A 16194-nucleotide genomic window follows, 5' to 3' on the forward strand; every position below is an offset into this window, starting at 1 on the left:
ACCAAGAACAACAAAACACAACCAGTAGCGTAATCCATATACATCCATATTCATTCACAAAGCAGACTGTTTCACTTCAATGTACTACAATTCATTACATGCAGTGGCTATGTAGCTGTTGTAATTATTTTAGTAATTGAGTAATCTATAGATTATTCTGACAATGAATCAAATAAAAATGTTGATAAAATAAAATATTGATAAATTCAGCAGTATTGATATCAGCAATAGACACCGGCCCAAATGTTTGTATCTGTGCATCCATAGCAATTACTCTTCTGTAAAACACTCTGTTCAGAAAAACTACCACTGCATCCAACCTTGAACACATCATCTCTTCCATGAAACACGGTGCAGGCAGAATCATGCTGCGGGGTTGTTTTTCTTCAGAGAAGTTCTTCATGCTGCATTGAGAGCTGGAAGGAGAAACACTTACAGACTATAAGTCGCCTTGTTAACTCTGTGTAAAGCTGTAATTAATGTTGAAGGACAACAAGATCTGCTCCACTGCTGTTACAACTGAACATTGAGTGTTTCTATAAGGTTAGAAACATGAACTAACATAAACTTTTCACACTTCCAATAAATTTTGCCCAAAGGTCAAATATTCCCAACCTTTTTGAGTAGCATACACAATAGAATTTTGAAGTCTGAGTTATTGCAGTGGGATATTGAATTCAATAAATGGCTTCGTTTTTAAACAAGTTATAAAATCGTAATTTTTTTCTATTACAAAACTAATTCCCTATGCTACACAGGACTTCAGTGACACCAACATTAAATAATCATAATATTAGAATATAATGTTACAATCATTTTAACATAGACCACACAAACCGCTCTAGGACAAGGTCACAAGGTCTTCTGTGAGACAGGCACACCAGTCTGCAGTGTAAGCAGGACGACCCCGAGGACGGGACGCAACATGCCACAGGTTCACCTTTCTAACCAAACTCAGAACTTAGACATTCAGGAGTTGAACGCTGAGCTCAGGAACACTCCGTCCATCTCTTGTTAATCAACTTCTCACAGCGTTGGGCTGATCGGGTTCAGAAATAAGGATGTTCAAGATGTAAATGAGTCTCTGGGGCCAAACTGACTCCACAGCAGGAGGACTCACCTTTATGAGCACAGATAATGATACGTTCTGCCACAATAGCTTAAAAATATGACAAATATGTGTGAGATCATCAGGCCAGCCTTCCTTTTCAGGAGAAGATGTTTATGTTTTATTTTTCTGTTTCCTGGAAAACACATTTCATCCCGTTTAGGGTGGATCCACAGCCCTGTTCGGTCCGCTTTAATCAAACTCTGGCTTGTTTGCTTGGGGAGGTGTGAAGGAATCCAACTCTGGTGCCCGTGCCAAATAACTTCTTCTGAAGACTGGTCTGACCATGTAAACAGTAAAACTGTCACTTTCTGTAAAAAAAAATCTGAGCATTGGGATCAGGCTGAATGTTGCTTTGATATATTTTACTGAAAAATCTCCGAGGTGAGGCAGAGAAGCAGCGATGTGTCTGCTGAAGCTGCCCCTCCAGGAGCAGATGGAGGGTCTCTCCTTATCCCTGAGAGCATTTTGCCACCTACTGACAGAAAGTGGAAATCACATGGCTAGTTGCTGGGCCCATCCATCCTCAGCTTCTGGTTTCTGTACGATGGAACAAAGTCCACTATGATGGGAAAGTTGTTTTTTTGATTGTTTTTTTTGTTTTTGCAGAAATAGTTTTTACAAAAGTAGAAAATGGCACAAATCTTATAACTTTCACACTTGATAAAAAAAAAAAAAAAATTATGGATTTAATAAACCACTTTAATTTGAGCAAAAGGTTCAACATGAAGGTCCTGGAGAAATATTGCAATTAGAGTTAAGCTTTTTATCAATATAAGTTCCCTTCAGGATATTGCGTCTTAGATCATCCTTTTTGATATCTTTGAAGTCATTAATATTAAATCATGTAGCTGCAGTCCTTATTGCCAGCTGCAGCAACGCCGCTGTGAGAAGTGTTGCTTTTAACATCACCGCCAAGGATTTCACGCAGAAGTAAGTCACAGAAAATATCAAACCGGGCATCATCTGAAACACAACCTGCCGCTAACTTTGAAGATCCCACTGACGGCATGTTCTTCCATCACGGCTCCACCTCCAGCCCTGATGGCATTTCACAGAGGACAAAGCTGCAGCGTGCATACAAGTGGGTTAATTAAAAAGACTCAGGAGTCAATCAGAGAACATTTACATACCAGGGAGCTCTTTCACTGTGCAGGGTTCAGAGTGAGAAAACATCAAAGGGGTTTAAACTGCGGGCATGAAAAGCATGGGAAATGAGCTTTGAGAAGGAAGAAGGCTGCAGGAGGAGGTGGGGGTGGAGAAGGGACTCGCTGTCTCTCAGGTAGACTTCAGATTCCCTCCAGCAGCATGAGGAAGAAGACCTCAAACACTCAGTGCTTGTCCCTTGTTGTCCTCTCTGTTTGTGCATCTTACAGTTTGCAGACAGACTAATAATGCAGCTTTATCATCACAGCTGCAGCTGACATGAATGTATTTTTTTTAGAAATGAAACTATTTTCCATTTGAGGAATAAGAACGTGTCGGCCACAGTGAGATGCTCTGAGCTGGATGGTGTCAGATCTGCTCTGACACCAACTTGCAGGTGTAGCTGATATCGTAGTCATAATTATATGTTGCATCATAATCTGTAACAAGATTCAGATCTTCTTCACTTTGAATGGAGGTAGAGATGCAGTCTGGATTCTGCATGAATCAAAGAAGCATCGATACCTGACAACAGCTGGCACGCTGGTCAGCTCTGGGCTGCAACAGGTAGCCTGACAGGTGTCATCACAAACAGTCACAACAATCATCAGACACACTGATCCACTGATCCAACCTCACTGGTTCCCTTCCACCAAAACTCACCTAACACACCAGAATGTATGAAACCAGTCTTTATTATCTCATGCTCACCTGCTGCAAATTTTACACAACTTTCTGAAGGTTTTCTCTCTTTTTTTCTAAATTGCACACATCAATAATGCTACAACTGACGGCGGAATTTCATAAACATCTGAAAGCATGCAGAAAACTTACCCGCGACTTGGTCTTGACGTCCGCGTTTGAGACGTGCGTCGTTTTTGGAGGTTAGTTTTCGGGAGACAAATTTTTTTTTCTCCCCGGCATGAGAGCGAGTGGAGAGGACAGGAGAGCAGCTGTTAGGTCCTCCCATGCAGGCAGCCGAGGCAGAGGTGAAGTCCTTCAGTTACCGGCGGACGGAGCCGCAGCTCAAAGCCGGAGATTGTATTCCTAACGGGCGCGTTACCGCAGCGTGGCGAACACAGGGTCTCACCCAGCGTGATGGAAGCGCGGGTTAAACTGACACCATTAACCGCGTGACACCAGCCTACACACTCACACGCACGCGCGCAAAGCGCTGCTCATCCGCCGCAAGACTGATTGGGGCGAACCTATAAATCTATAATCAATTTATGAAGTGGATAGATAGATAGATAGATAGATAGATAGATAGATAGATAGATAGATAGATAGATAGATAGATAGATAGATAGATAGATAGATAGATAGATAGATAGATTCTGCCTATACAATATTGACCAGTTTGTATTTTGCCTGCATCACATTGTAAGATTTTTATGTTGATTTTTGACCCAATCTTCCCTTTCCCACAATCTTAAGGACACTCTGATTATCCTGATGGAGACATTCCTGTGGTGTGTTAGGATTGATCTACTCTGCTCCAAAGGACATCAGGTCCGCTCCAACTTCACCATGTTGGATTGTTTGAAATTTGTGTTCCCTAAAGACAAAGGAGGATGCAGCCTGGTGAAGTGTGTCATGTGGCCTGTACACCATCAATGCTGGCATCTGTACCACTTCACTCATTCTGAATAACATTTCTGCTGTCATCTGTGCATCTCTGCTGTAGCAGTTTTTATTGTCACTTATTGTCTGTCTTTATGCTCAGACATGAACATTTAGTTGTTTTGGTTTTTTACCCCTTCAGCGGGTCTTTTGTGGGCTCTAGTGTCCCTTATATGATAGTAGGCTTACAGGAAACAGGGAAGGAGAGGGGGAAGACATGCGGCAAATATCGTCAGGTCCGGGAGTCGAACCCGCGACGGCCGTGTCGAGGACTCAAGGCCTCCAAATATGGGTCGCGCTAACCACTACGCCACCACGGCACACCCCATTTAGTACATTTTTAAATTGCACATTTTATTGGACTGGTTAAGATTTTGCTGTTACTGTACAGTGTTTTTATTCAGCTCTTATATATCTTACATTCTATATTTGTGAGAGTCTACATGCTTTGATAGTCTTTGCTGCTGTTGTACAGAAATGCCCCCACTGCAGGACGATAAATGATATTTGTGTTTAGTGTAACTTCAGCTAAAACAATTCACTCTTGATCCTCTCCATTCCTGCCTCCTGTGCTGCTGCCCTGTACAAACTCCTGCTCTCCACTCACTCAGTTCTCTGTTGTGAACCAAGATCACAGCCTTTGCGGGTTCATGAATGATATTGTGATTGTGTACCTGATATGATTTCTGCCTCCTGATCTTCACCTTTGCCTGTTCTCTGACTCGATTTCTGCCTGTTCCTTCAACGCCTGCTTCAAGTATTTGAATTCAGAATGTTGCGCCACGCATACTGGATGTTTCTGCCTGCTACCTGTCCTGTGTTCCACCTGGACTGTTTGCCCAACCACTGGTCAAATTACGGATACATTGATCATTCCACTGGTAAAGTCAGATCATTGCACCAGTTAGTGTAACAAGCTGAACTGGCGGTTGGAGTGAAACAATCCCCGATAAACTGACATGTTCTTCTCTGACTCTCTCTCTGTCAAAACTCCAGATTGTGACCTGAAGCAGCAGCCCCATTCCTGCTGGCACATACTCATGATTGTGGTTAGTAAAGATTGTTTAACAGACCCAAAACAAAAGTGTTTCTGCCTAGGGTCCAGAACACCCTAAGAACCTTACAAATTCATCTTATAACAGTTTATTGGGAAAATATCAGTATCAGCGTGATACTGATATTTTATCAGTATTACGCTGATACTCAAGCAAAGTCAGCCTGAGTATCAGAAAGTCAGACTGGTTCAGTCATGATCCAAACAAAAAGAGGTTAGCATGAATCAAATCCTATATAGAAGATATTTTCCTGGGTTTTAACATTTCATTAAACAGTCATCATAGAACTATGTTCACCTTTTAAACATTTGAACTGGAGCAACAATCAGTCAAAGACTTGGTCACTAGCTAGTATTGGCCCTCCCCCCTAAGTGTCTAGTCATGGCAACAGGACATTATGATGGTGTCTACACTGTTTCACTGGTTCATCCTGCTGATGACAGTGGAATGTACACTTTGAGTCACAAACAATGAGAAAACCTTTGTTCTTCTGTGATGTTTCTAAAAATGGAGTCCTCCAGAGCTGCTGTGGAGATTTTTTGTAGAATTGGCCACCAGAAGTCATTCTGAAAATCTTCTTTTTCAGACATGATTGTGGGGGAATTACATTGATATAATTCCTGGTATACAGGGAGTTTATACCTGGTCAACCTGTTCACAGTCTAACAAATATTTCCTCTTGTCCAGATCAGATATACATCCAGACTCATCATTTACTGTTAGTAGCCTTCCAGATGGAGAATAACATTATGACATTTCTTTTGACATTGGTAATAATTATATGACTTGTTGTTATAATACAGTGCTGTGAAAATACATTTTCCCCTGTACAGATTACTTCTGTTCCAATCTGTTTTGTCGTGATTTAATTTCCCATTAGGTACATTTTAATATAAGACAAAAAACTCTTTATAAAATTAGTTCACTTATTAAGAAAAAAAAACTGTGTTGACTAAGAATCTCCACATTTTTGAGCATCCTGTGGTCGTACTAGTCAAACAAGTCCAATGCATGAAAGTCTCACCTCAAAGTTTTCCAGCACTTAAAAGATCAAAATAATGTCACAACTGGCTTGGATGAGAGACTCTTGATGTGGATATTTGATTTATGTGAAACATTTGTGGCCAAATAATGTTTTTTTTTCAGATGAAAATGTTATGCTCATTAACAATCTGAAGCATTGTTTCTATTGGACTAAAGTTTCTCTAAGGTAACATGAAATAGTAACACTGTTTTTCTCAGATAATTGCCAGTCCCTCTAAGTTTCAAAGACCAATCTAGAGGTGAGTAATGCTGCTTTTTTTTTTGGTATCGTTCTGATGCCATATAAATATCAGGCCAGTAATTCCGATATTGATACTGATACTTTTCATTTAGGATTGATGTATCATCAAACTCCTGACCTCCAGGTCATTGTTAGGTTCATTGTTTTCTTAGAAATATTTTTATTCAAATCTAGGACAGAATTCAGATAACGTTTATAGCTATCTACAAAATACTTTTATAAAATAATAACATGTATTGAGTGCATTTTTCTAAATAAACAAAGTGCAAAAACTTTTCATTCGAGAGCAAATCAAGACAATGTCTGTTTTAAGGTTGAGAAACTACAATTCAAAATAAAATGAAATTTCAAGAGGGAACTTGAAACTAAAACATTGATCTTATCACATTAGTATCAGTCTGACACTAATACTGACGTGGTATTGATATTTTAGATCAGTTCACTCAACTCTACTTCAAACAGTTGTCTTCTTTGTGCTGAAAGACAAGCAGACGGGCCAGCCATTATACTGCTACCTTGTGACATCCTAATGTACTCCATGCCACACTCTTCTCATTCAGCGGGAAAAAGATTATAATGTTATCAGCACTAAGGGCTGAGTCGGTATTCTTCTTCTTGAAGATATTATCTGTGTCTTCCTCAGCAGACAGTCAGAGAAAGAGAAGAGTGATGGCAGGAAGGAGGAAGGAAACTCCTCTTTTTGACACCATATCAACTGAGTGCTTCTTATCGCTTCTATTTGCTGCTGAGCCAGACGATTACCAGGCTGCCTTTATTCTTGCGACTCTGACACTCAATTATTCTCACACTCCTCCTCACTCTGTTAGCACTCAGTACTCAGAGACACGGAGAAGCTGACCCAACACTGGAGAAAATTCACAAGAGTTGTAAGAAAAACCCACTTCTGGCCTTCAGCATCAGATAACAGCTTGTGTAGCATAAAAACTTAAAACCAGATTAAATCTTTCCTGTTTTAGATCATTTAGGATCACCTAATAATTTGGTCAAACTGATGAGGTTTTTCTATTTTTCCTTCAAATTCAAAAGTTTAGCCTCTCTGGTATTATAAATAGCATTAGAGTCAGAGTGATTGTCTCAACTGAATGTATACCTGCGGATGTATTTCAAGGCCACGCCTCAAACCTGTTGCTTGACTGTGGGAAATTGATTCCTGAGAGTCAGCCAGAATCTCAGGAAAATAACTGGACTTCCAACATCATACTGATCAGGAAGGAAAGGAGTTCTGGGTTCTGGTTGCAATATTTAAAACAATCCTAGAAGAGAGGAAGATGTCATAAATTAAAGCAAGATTAACAAAGACAGATTATAATTTGAAAATTGCCTTTAAGTTAGGGATACATATCAATTATCAACGTATGATTAATTGTTGAATAATGCTTTTATTGGAGTAAAATGTATTCCATTCATTTGACTAATAACTTAGATCAGGGGAGGACAATCCTGGTCCTCAAAGGCCGGTGTCCTGCAACTCTTAGATCCCTGGTCCAACACACTTGAATCTAATGGCTGAATCACCTCCTAAGAGCAATCCAGTTCTCCAGATATTGACCTCATTATTTGACTCAGGTGTTTTGAAGTAGAGATACATCTAAAAGTTGCAGGAGACTGGCCCTCCAGGCCTGAAGTTGCCCACCTCTGACTTAGATGGATCTTCTTTTAGTGTTGTAGTGTGGCCTCCATCAAGATGTGGGATTCAAAATGTTCTTTATGTGGTTCAGTTTTGGAATGTATTTGACAGGCTCCTTAAAACTGCAGTTTGTAACTTTTATGATTTTTTTTTTTTTTAACATATTTGTTAAAAGTGTCACTATGTCATGAAAGTATGGAAAGATGCAGATAATCTGTGAAAAAAATCGAATTCCTTTGTCTTCTCCCAGTGATCACAATGATGACTAGAAACAACCAATCAGAGCCAGGAGGAGGGTCTTCGTGCTGTCAATCAATCTTGTATATGTGTTGCTTAACCTCCACCCCTGGTTAAGCAACACATGGTGAAGCTTCACCCCAATAGCAGAGTCTGTCATGAAGGCTCAGGTTAGCAGCGTCAACTTCTCAACCAAACCTGATTGGGTTGCTACAAAGGCGAGAATCTGAACACAGAAAACTGGAGGGGATAACACAGAAAAATCGTAACATGATTAAAGAAATACAGGATGTTAATAAGCATAGTGAAGGTTGTCGGGAGTTAATGCATTTCATGGGGCCAGGTTTTAACTTTTTATTTTTTGAGAGCAAACATAACCACCTGTTTAAAGGCACTGTACTTAGAAGGTAGCTGAACTGAAAACACGACAAACAGCCCAACGTGTCGCTCTGACCACTGATTGTTGGGACTGGCTGGACAACAAAGAGCTTAATCCTTAACTTTAATGTTACTCTATCTTTTTACATCTCTGTTCATGGGGAATTAAGTGTTTCACATATTTAATTCTTTTTTACTTTTTTATATTCTAAAACCTAATAGGTTCCTGCATTGATATATTTTGTAGATAAAATATATCAATATATATAATATAACGATATTAATTAAAAATACATGAAAAAATTGAATAAAATAATAGTCATACATGTTGTAGAAAGCCCTTCTTGAAATAAGAGAAAAGCAAAGTCTTTAAGAAAATGGCCGCATCCAATTGGAAATAGATACAAAGATGATGTAAAAAAACAAACTTGCATCACATTTGCCGAAAATGAATACACAAATGTTATTAATGATCAGTTATTTATCTATAAAACTCTCTTATCTGTCCAGTTTTGTTTTGTCCATTAATGTGGAAATAAAACAGGCTATAAACAGTTGAGCTTAACAGTATTTAAGTATCCTAAAGAACTACAAAACTCAAGTAATACACAATCTAGAAATGTGTGATTAAAGAGTGTCCAGATTGATCTTTTTCTTCTAATAAAGGCAACTAGGCAATGATTTGGGTCTTCATTAGCTTTCCAGGTTTATTGTTTTGGGAGCTGTTTAATCAGTAGGTTTGCTCCGATCTATCTTCCTCTTGTCTGTGCCTAGTTATCAAAGTTGAGTCAATTTACCAGAAGTAAATTAAACCATCTATATTTGCTGGACAGTCCAATGTGTGATAGTGTGTTATTTCTCCCAGATGTCCAGGCTGACAGTGTTAAACAAATAACCACATATAATCCGTATCATGTTCAGATCTGATACCAAAGGCCACGGATGACCTCATCAGAAAAAGAGAATTGAGATCTCGGTCTTTGGGACAGCTCGTTTGTCTGAACTTACCATGATGTGAACTTCGATTGTTTCTGCAAACACAGCCACCTCAGTTCCCGTAGACCAAGATGCTCTCGCCCTTCCTTTTAAACTGTTGTCGTTGATCGTGTTCAATTTTCCTTTCCTCAGAACTTCTCTTGGTAAAAATGTAACAGATTCCTGACTCCCTCTTTTGTTCCTGAGAATTCAGTCCTTAATATCAAAAAAAGAGGGGAAAAAATTCCCTTTTTAACTTGATCATACAGAAATGATCATGGCTTCTTGTGGCGAGGTGGAAAATGTCATGAATTTCTGTTGTAAAGAGCGATGGCTGGCAGGACGGGTCAAGGGAAAAGCTGTTTAGCTGTGATCCTTGAATGAACCTTTGCAGATAAACGTGAAAAGACTGAGGTAGTTTATCTAAACCGTCCACATTCCTCATTCAGCATCAGATTCAGGCGGATCATACATTTCCTTGCCCTCTGAGATGCTTTTAGCTTTACCTGAGCTCCTTGCTCACCTTCCACAATGATCCAGGTAAGGGATATTGTTCAAAGCTTTTTGCTGAGAACAACACCTCTCTGCAGATGGATGATTGTCGGGGCTGGGCCTACGGAGTGTGATTTCTTATCTCTGTCAGCAGTCACTGGGTTTACAATCCATCTGGGTTTGCTGAGGAGGTCAAACTGAGGGCAGCATGGGAAACAATAGCAGGAAAGATAATGACACAATACAGCAGAGTGTCCTGAAAATGGCTTGGATATGGTGTGGGGGAATCCTGTTACAGAAATTTGAACAACTACTCTCTCTAGTGGTTAAACAACTGAGGTGGTTCCATCAAAGATGCAACGTTCTCATGTTCAGAAACCTCAGATTGAGATATTGTAAATGCAAATATTGTAAATGCAATAAAAAACCCTCAATGCCTGCCAACCAAGTGTTGATAAGGCTCACGAGGAAAAACAAAGAAAGTTACTAGACCAAAGAACTATAGCAACAAGGAAAAAACAAATGACCTGTTACTTTTACAGTTCTGGATCAATGAACAAAGCAGTTCGGCCGTCAGCAGGTGTAGAATTCTAGTTTAAACCAAAACTAGGATGCTCTTGGTTCAAACTAGGATTCTACCCCTGCTGCTGGGGCAGAATCCTAGTTTATCAGTTATTCAGTAGAGAAGTTCGTTTGGATCGGCGGTGTAAACCGATCACCACCGCCTCACTAGACGGTTGATCGGTTCACATGAACGCATATCTGTTAGAATCATTTACCCTGCAAATATGTGTTGGACTGTTTTAGAGGCATTTCTGCACTGATTGGATTGTGTGTCTTGTTTGATGTGAAAAACTCATAGGCTTTCTTGTAGTTAATTCTGGCGGCACATGGTTGGTATGTCTGGTGTTGTATTCCTAGCTGACCGAGCTGTCAAACAGTAGGTTGGCTCTTCTGGTAGCACTCCTGGTTTCCTCTTACATGTCGATCATGTATTGACCCACATGCTTGTTCATCTTTGCTATAAGGCCCAACAGAAGCTTTTATATGGCCCAGAGCCGTGGTTGGTAGTTGGATGGAAGGCCCGTTTCTGATCAGCACTGCCCGGCCTAGGGTCAACCACTCTGGGTTGTTTCCATTGATGAACAGCTGGTTCACCATGCTGCCAGGCATGGTGAACCATACGAGCTGTCAGCTTCGTATGGATCATGCCAGGATGTGGTTCAGTCTAACACCTGCTCTGGGAGATTGCTTGTGATCAGCTTTCAGCTCCAGGAGTCAAGGCGAATTGGTGCCATGTAATGCCTCTTTCGTCAATGTGCTCCTCGAGTATTGTTCAGTCGTAGCTCTGAGTGGTTCTGATCTCATCTTATTAACCTGCCACAGAAAGTATACTTCAGATGGTGCAATAGAGAACATCCCGTTTATTCTCTGGCTTCCTCTTCTACAGTGTACCTCTTGATGATGCACAGGAAAAGATACACTATTTCTAAATTTTAAACAAATACAGAATATTAAAAGTGTGTCATGCTTTCATAAGCCCTTTTGATTTCAGGGTAAATTGCAGCTGTTCTGTGAAGAATTATACAAAGGCAACCTGCATAACTCTTGGATACATCTTATTTAAGAGTTACTTCAACATGTACAAGAAAGGGATGGAAGTGCTTGTCAATGTAGTATAGTTGAAATAAAATTGCACAACTTTTCAGCAGTGATTAGGGCGCGAAGAGGTAAAGCACACGACCCATACAGAGGCCTCAGTCACAGCTGTCAAAGGTTCGAGTCCCGGTCCACTGACCTTTGCCACATGTTTTTGTCTTCACAATCCACTTTCCTGTCAATCTACAGTGATATAAAGGCCACTAGAGCCAAAAGTCCCATCCCTTCCAGTACTAATTAGTGTCATGCAAATGCTGCATTTCACTTAGTTTTAAGGGCTTGTTAACACTAACATTACAGGTACATTTCAAAAAATGAAATCTCTGAAAAGTTCCATATTTTTTGTCTCTCATTTCAGAAAGTGAAACTTGTACATTTTATAAATTCATGGCAGTAAAATAAACAGATGACAGTCTGTCACAGGGACTCTCAGATCCAGGCCTCCTGCAAGTTTTAGATATGTCTCTGAGTCATTAGCAGGATTCTGGAGGGCCTGCCTGCACTAAGGAGGTCATTCAGATTGTGGACTGAAGTATGTTGCACCAGGAACACATCTAAAAGTTGCAGAACACTACAACAGACCCTCGAGGTCTGGAGTTGAGGACCCCTGGCCTATCATATTTGTGACTTGTCTTTACTTCTGTGTTCTGATTAGCTTGTTTAAGCAAACATGGTTGTACCTAGTTGAGAGCAGCCTAAACTGCACACACAATTATCCAAGTTGGGATTTTCAGCTTTTACAAGTTGATCAGACTTCTACTGCCTTGTTGTCCAGAATTATGATTTAATCTTTGTCTGACAAGCAGCAACGCAGCACCTGTTCTTGCCTAGGAAAGTTCCTAGACAGAAGCAGTAGTTGTTCATGAAAATCCCCAAAATTCTTGAATGGATTTTATTTGACAATCTCCTCAAGACTGAGGTTCTCCCTGTTGCTGGTGCAGCTTTTCCTACCACACATTTTGCTTCCACTCAACTTTCTATGAATATGCCTGGATAGAGAACTCTGAACAAATAGTTTCCTTAGAAACAACCTATTGTGCCTTTGTCTCTGGCTGTCACTGACCTCCTTAACATCTGTCCAGTCAACAGTCTTCCCCTTGATTGTGTCCTACTGACCCAGACTAAGAGCATTTAAAGGCTCAGGAAACCTTTGTAGCAGATTTAAGTTAATAAGCTGGTTAGGGTGTGACAACATGAGTTTACACTATTTCATTATTCCACAGCATTCCTATTTTCTGAAACAGTGAATTTTGGATTTTCATTATCTATAAGCCATCACCATCAAAATTACAAGAAATAAACACTCGGAATATATAATTTTGTATAATTAATATATATGTGAAGCATCAGTTTGACTTTTGGAAATGAGCAACAAAAAATAGAAAACTCTTATGATCACTTTTTTTTCTACCCCTGTTAGAGTTGCAGTTTTGACATACGACCACTTGGTGGTAGCAGTGGTGTGTGTTTTTTCTGATACACATTGGGACCACAAAACTTTCATTCTGTGTGAAAAAAAAACATAAAACTAATGCTTCTTTTAATAATGTAATGTTGTTTTCTGGAAGAATATCAATGATAACCAGTCACTATTATCAGTATTTATGCTCAACCTTGAGAGTGCAGAAATATAATTGTACCTGGACATAATGAGGGCTTGGATTCAAACCATTCTTAACAAGCAGAACTTGTGGACTTGTTACAGTGTCGCTGTTGGATAACACTCTGGTTTTTGTTTCAGGCATGTTTACAGCCTCTGCATTTGAACTTGGAACCATTAAGGAAATAACTGGGACAGGTGCCAAGGCTCAGTCCCAAACTCCACATGAGCAGACCCAGGTCCAAAACATGGTGTTTCTAGAGTCTCGTGGTGAAAAGCTCATAATGAAAAATAGAATTTAAAAAAAAAAAGCTCACATGATCAACAAATTAGCGCTAAGTTACTGTAAAGTTATATTTGCCCACAGATTTATTGAAGCATTTTTGGATAGAGCAAAATCCTCAAACAGATTAAAAGGATTCTTGTGATCTTGATCCAAAATGGTGTCTGTTCTCCACAACAGTACAAGTGGACTAGCAGATCTCTACAGTACCACCAGGTGGGTCCATATAACATTGCAATAATCTATGTTTCTACCATACCCACAAAACCTAGAATGTCTACCTTCATCCACAGGATTCCCTCGTGCGGTCAGCCTCCCCTCTCTCTCCTGTTCCTCCCCAGATCTCATCCCCATGTTCTGTCCTCCCTCTGCTGTACCACATCCCAATTCTCCGCATCTCCTCCGTCCTGCTAATGCAAGGTAAGAACACAAGCAATAAACCGTATCATTCATGTATAATCTTCTCATCTCCACAGATCATTTCTTTTTTTTGAGTTTTGCATTGCTCTCTGCTTGCATAGTGTGTCATCTTATCATTCAGACTGTTCAGCAAATCTTTCCTTAACGTCAGCTGCTGCTCCTTGCTGTCTCAGAGGTAACTGATTAAGCATGGTACAGATCCTATGAAAAACACCTTCAGTTTAATATTTGACTATAAATGGAAAATCTTGACCAAGTGTAATGTTTATTGTCCTGCATTGTTCTTTCTAGGATGAAGAGCTTTCCTTGAAGATGATTGTTGAGAGGAAATGTGAGTTTTCATTGTGCCGCCTTGTTTTGCTGTGCAGTTTGATCAGTGCTGCTTCCCATGTTTGTTGTAACATTAGTTAAGTTTCTATTCACCATAAAATTGCACAAATTGAGATTACAAAAATAATAATAAATATGCTTAGTGGAAACACACCAATTAAAAAAAACTTGATAAAAAGTTGTTGAGAGACATCTTTTGTAAAACTACAGAAGACAATTGGAAGTAGTAGGAGGATGATGGTTTTTTTCTATTTTTTTACAGCATCACAGTTCATAAAAAGTTTTGTGTCATTCCAACATGTTGAATCTGTAAAATCACCAACTACAATTTCCCCAAAATGCTGCATATGTAGCCACGCCCCAAGTTGGTCTTGGGGCGTGGCCTGAATAAGACACCGACATCTCCTCTGATTGGCTGATAGATGATGGTGACACCATGAATGAATAATGAATATATCTCAGGTAACTGTTTACCTTCGTGACCTATGATCTATCGTGTGAACGAGGTTATTCAGGTGTGATTTTAATTTAATTTTTCATCTAATGGAAACACCGCAACTGCAAACTTGAGTTTTTCAACATTAGCAGAATATAGACAAGGATTGGTGCACATTTGTAATAGAAACACAGTTAGCATGGTCATGCTTGCACCATATCGCCTGTAGGATTCAAGTAATATTTGAAATTCTGATAAAGAAAGTTTCATTGTCTTCTGTCTAGCACTTCTTAGCCTGGTTTATTTCAAAGCAGGAGAGGATCTAAAGGGGGGCAAAGGAAGGCTACTACCTCCCCTACAGCATATCTGGGTCTCCTCCTCCCTCCAAATTTTTTCCTCTTTCCCCCTTCAGCAGGTCATCACAACATTGTTGATTCATTAAGTTATTTACAACCCCTCTTAAGAGTGTTGCACTAAGTAGTTTGTCTGAGGAGCTACCAGGACCACAGGGGCTGTTGGAACTACCAGGGTCCCTCTTCCTACTAAGAAAATCAGCGTCAGTAACAGAGCTTAAATGTAGATTTGGTGAAATCTGGGAGAGGGGGCCCAGGTTAACTGGTAGAGTTAAAAAACAATCACTGATAATTGCTTATTATTATTTGCTGATATGTATTAGTGAACAAACTGAGCTTCAACACAACGATTACTGATGTCATCAGATTGTAGCCATGGTAACACAACAATCAAACTATGAAGATGATTCTTTGCACTTTTACTTCCTAATTAAATTCTAAATGTATAATTTTATCTTTTTAACTCTGCTGAAACAATTAAATCAAATTTAATAACATTGACAATCTCAATAAACAAATGCTAAAATTTTGGATCTAAGTTAAACTTCTGTGTTTCCAAACTTTTGTTTTTTGGAGGGCTTTTTAAATTAGGAATAACATTAGTGGACGTTTTCATCTGTAACCACCAAATTTTGACTTCTAAATGTATTGTTCTGTTCTTCTTTTGTTGTTGTTGGTTTTTTTTATAACATTCTGTTTTCCATTTTTTTTGACTCAGTATTTGCTTAAGCTCAGTGATGACACAGGAGCCAAAGTAATCAGCATTGGTCCCAAACCCTCCTCAGCTCACTTAGTCCCTGTTCACCAACATGCTAATATGAAAGCAAGCTCTCTGTGTGCGTGTGTAGGTGTATATGTTCATGTGACTGGGGGTGTTCGTGTGTGTGTGTGTATCTGTGTGTGTTCACTGGTTTCTTGTTGTTGATTGTAACATTACTTGACAGTTGCCAGAACTAAATGCCCCAGTAGCTGGAGGGAGTGGGCACTCAGCTGCACACAGATACTTTATTTATAGGTGGAAGAGATCAGAGAAAGACGGGTTCACCAGGTCAGCTGCCAGAGCATCACTGTTTCTTTTCACCATGGCTGGATGGCACTTCAGTCAGACCACAAGAACGGGAAGAATGCCTTCTGAAGCCAGCGTCTGGTGGACACAGAACACATTA

At 39.7% G+C, this 16194-nt stretch overlaps 1 protein-coding gene across 1 annotated transcript in view; it reads right to left on the reverse strand.

Annotated features, from left to right (window-relative positions):
* LOC114156538 (retinoic acid receptor beta-like) overlaps positions 1-3385 on the reverse strand; it is a 145266-nt gene extending 141881 nt beyond the window's left edge. The window contains exon 1 of the mRNA XM_028037039.1: positions 3089-3385. The gene's annotated coding sequence lies outside the window, so the exon portion shown is untranslated. The remainder of the gene's footprint in view (positions 1-3088) is intronic.
* Between the last annotated feature and the right edge of the window lie 12809 nt (positions 3386-16194).

Source organism: Xiphophorus couchianus, chromosome 13 (genome assembly GCF_001444195.1).
Source record: "Xiphophorus couchianus chromosome 13, X_couchianus-1.0, whole genome shotgun sequence".
Taxonomy (NCBI): domain Eukaryota; kingdom Metazoa; phylum Chordata; class Actinopteri; order Cyprinodontiformes; family Poeciliidae; genus Xiphophorus; species Xiphophorus couchianus.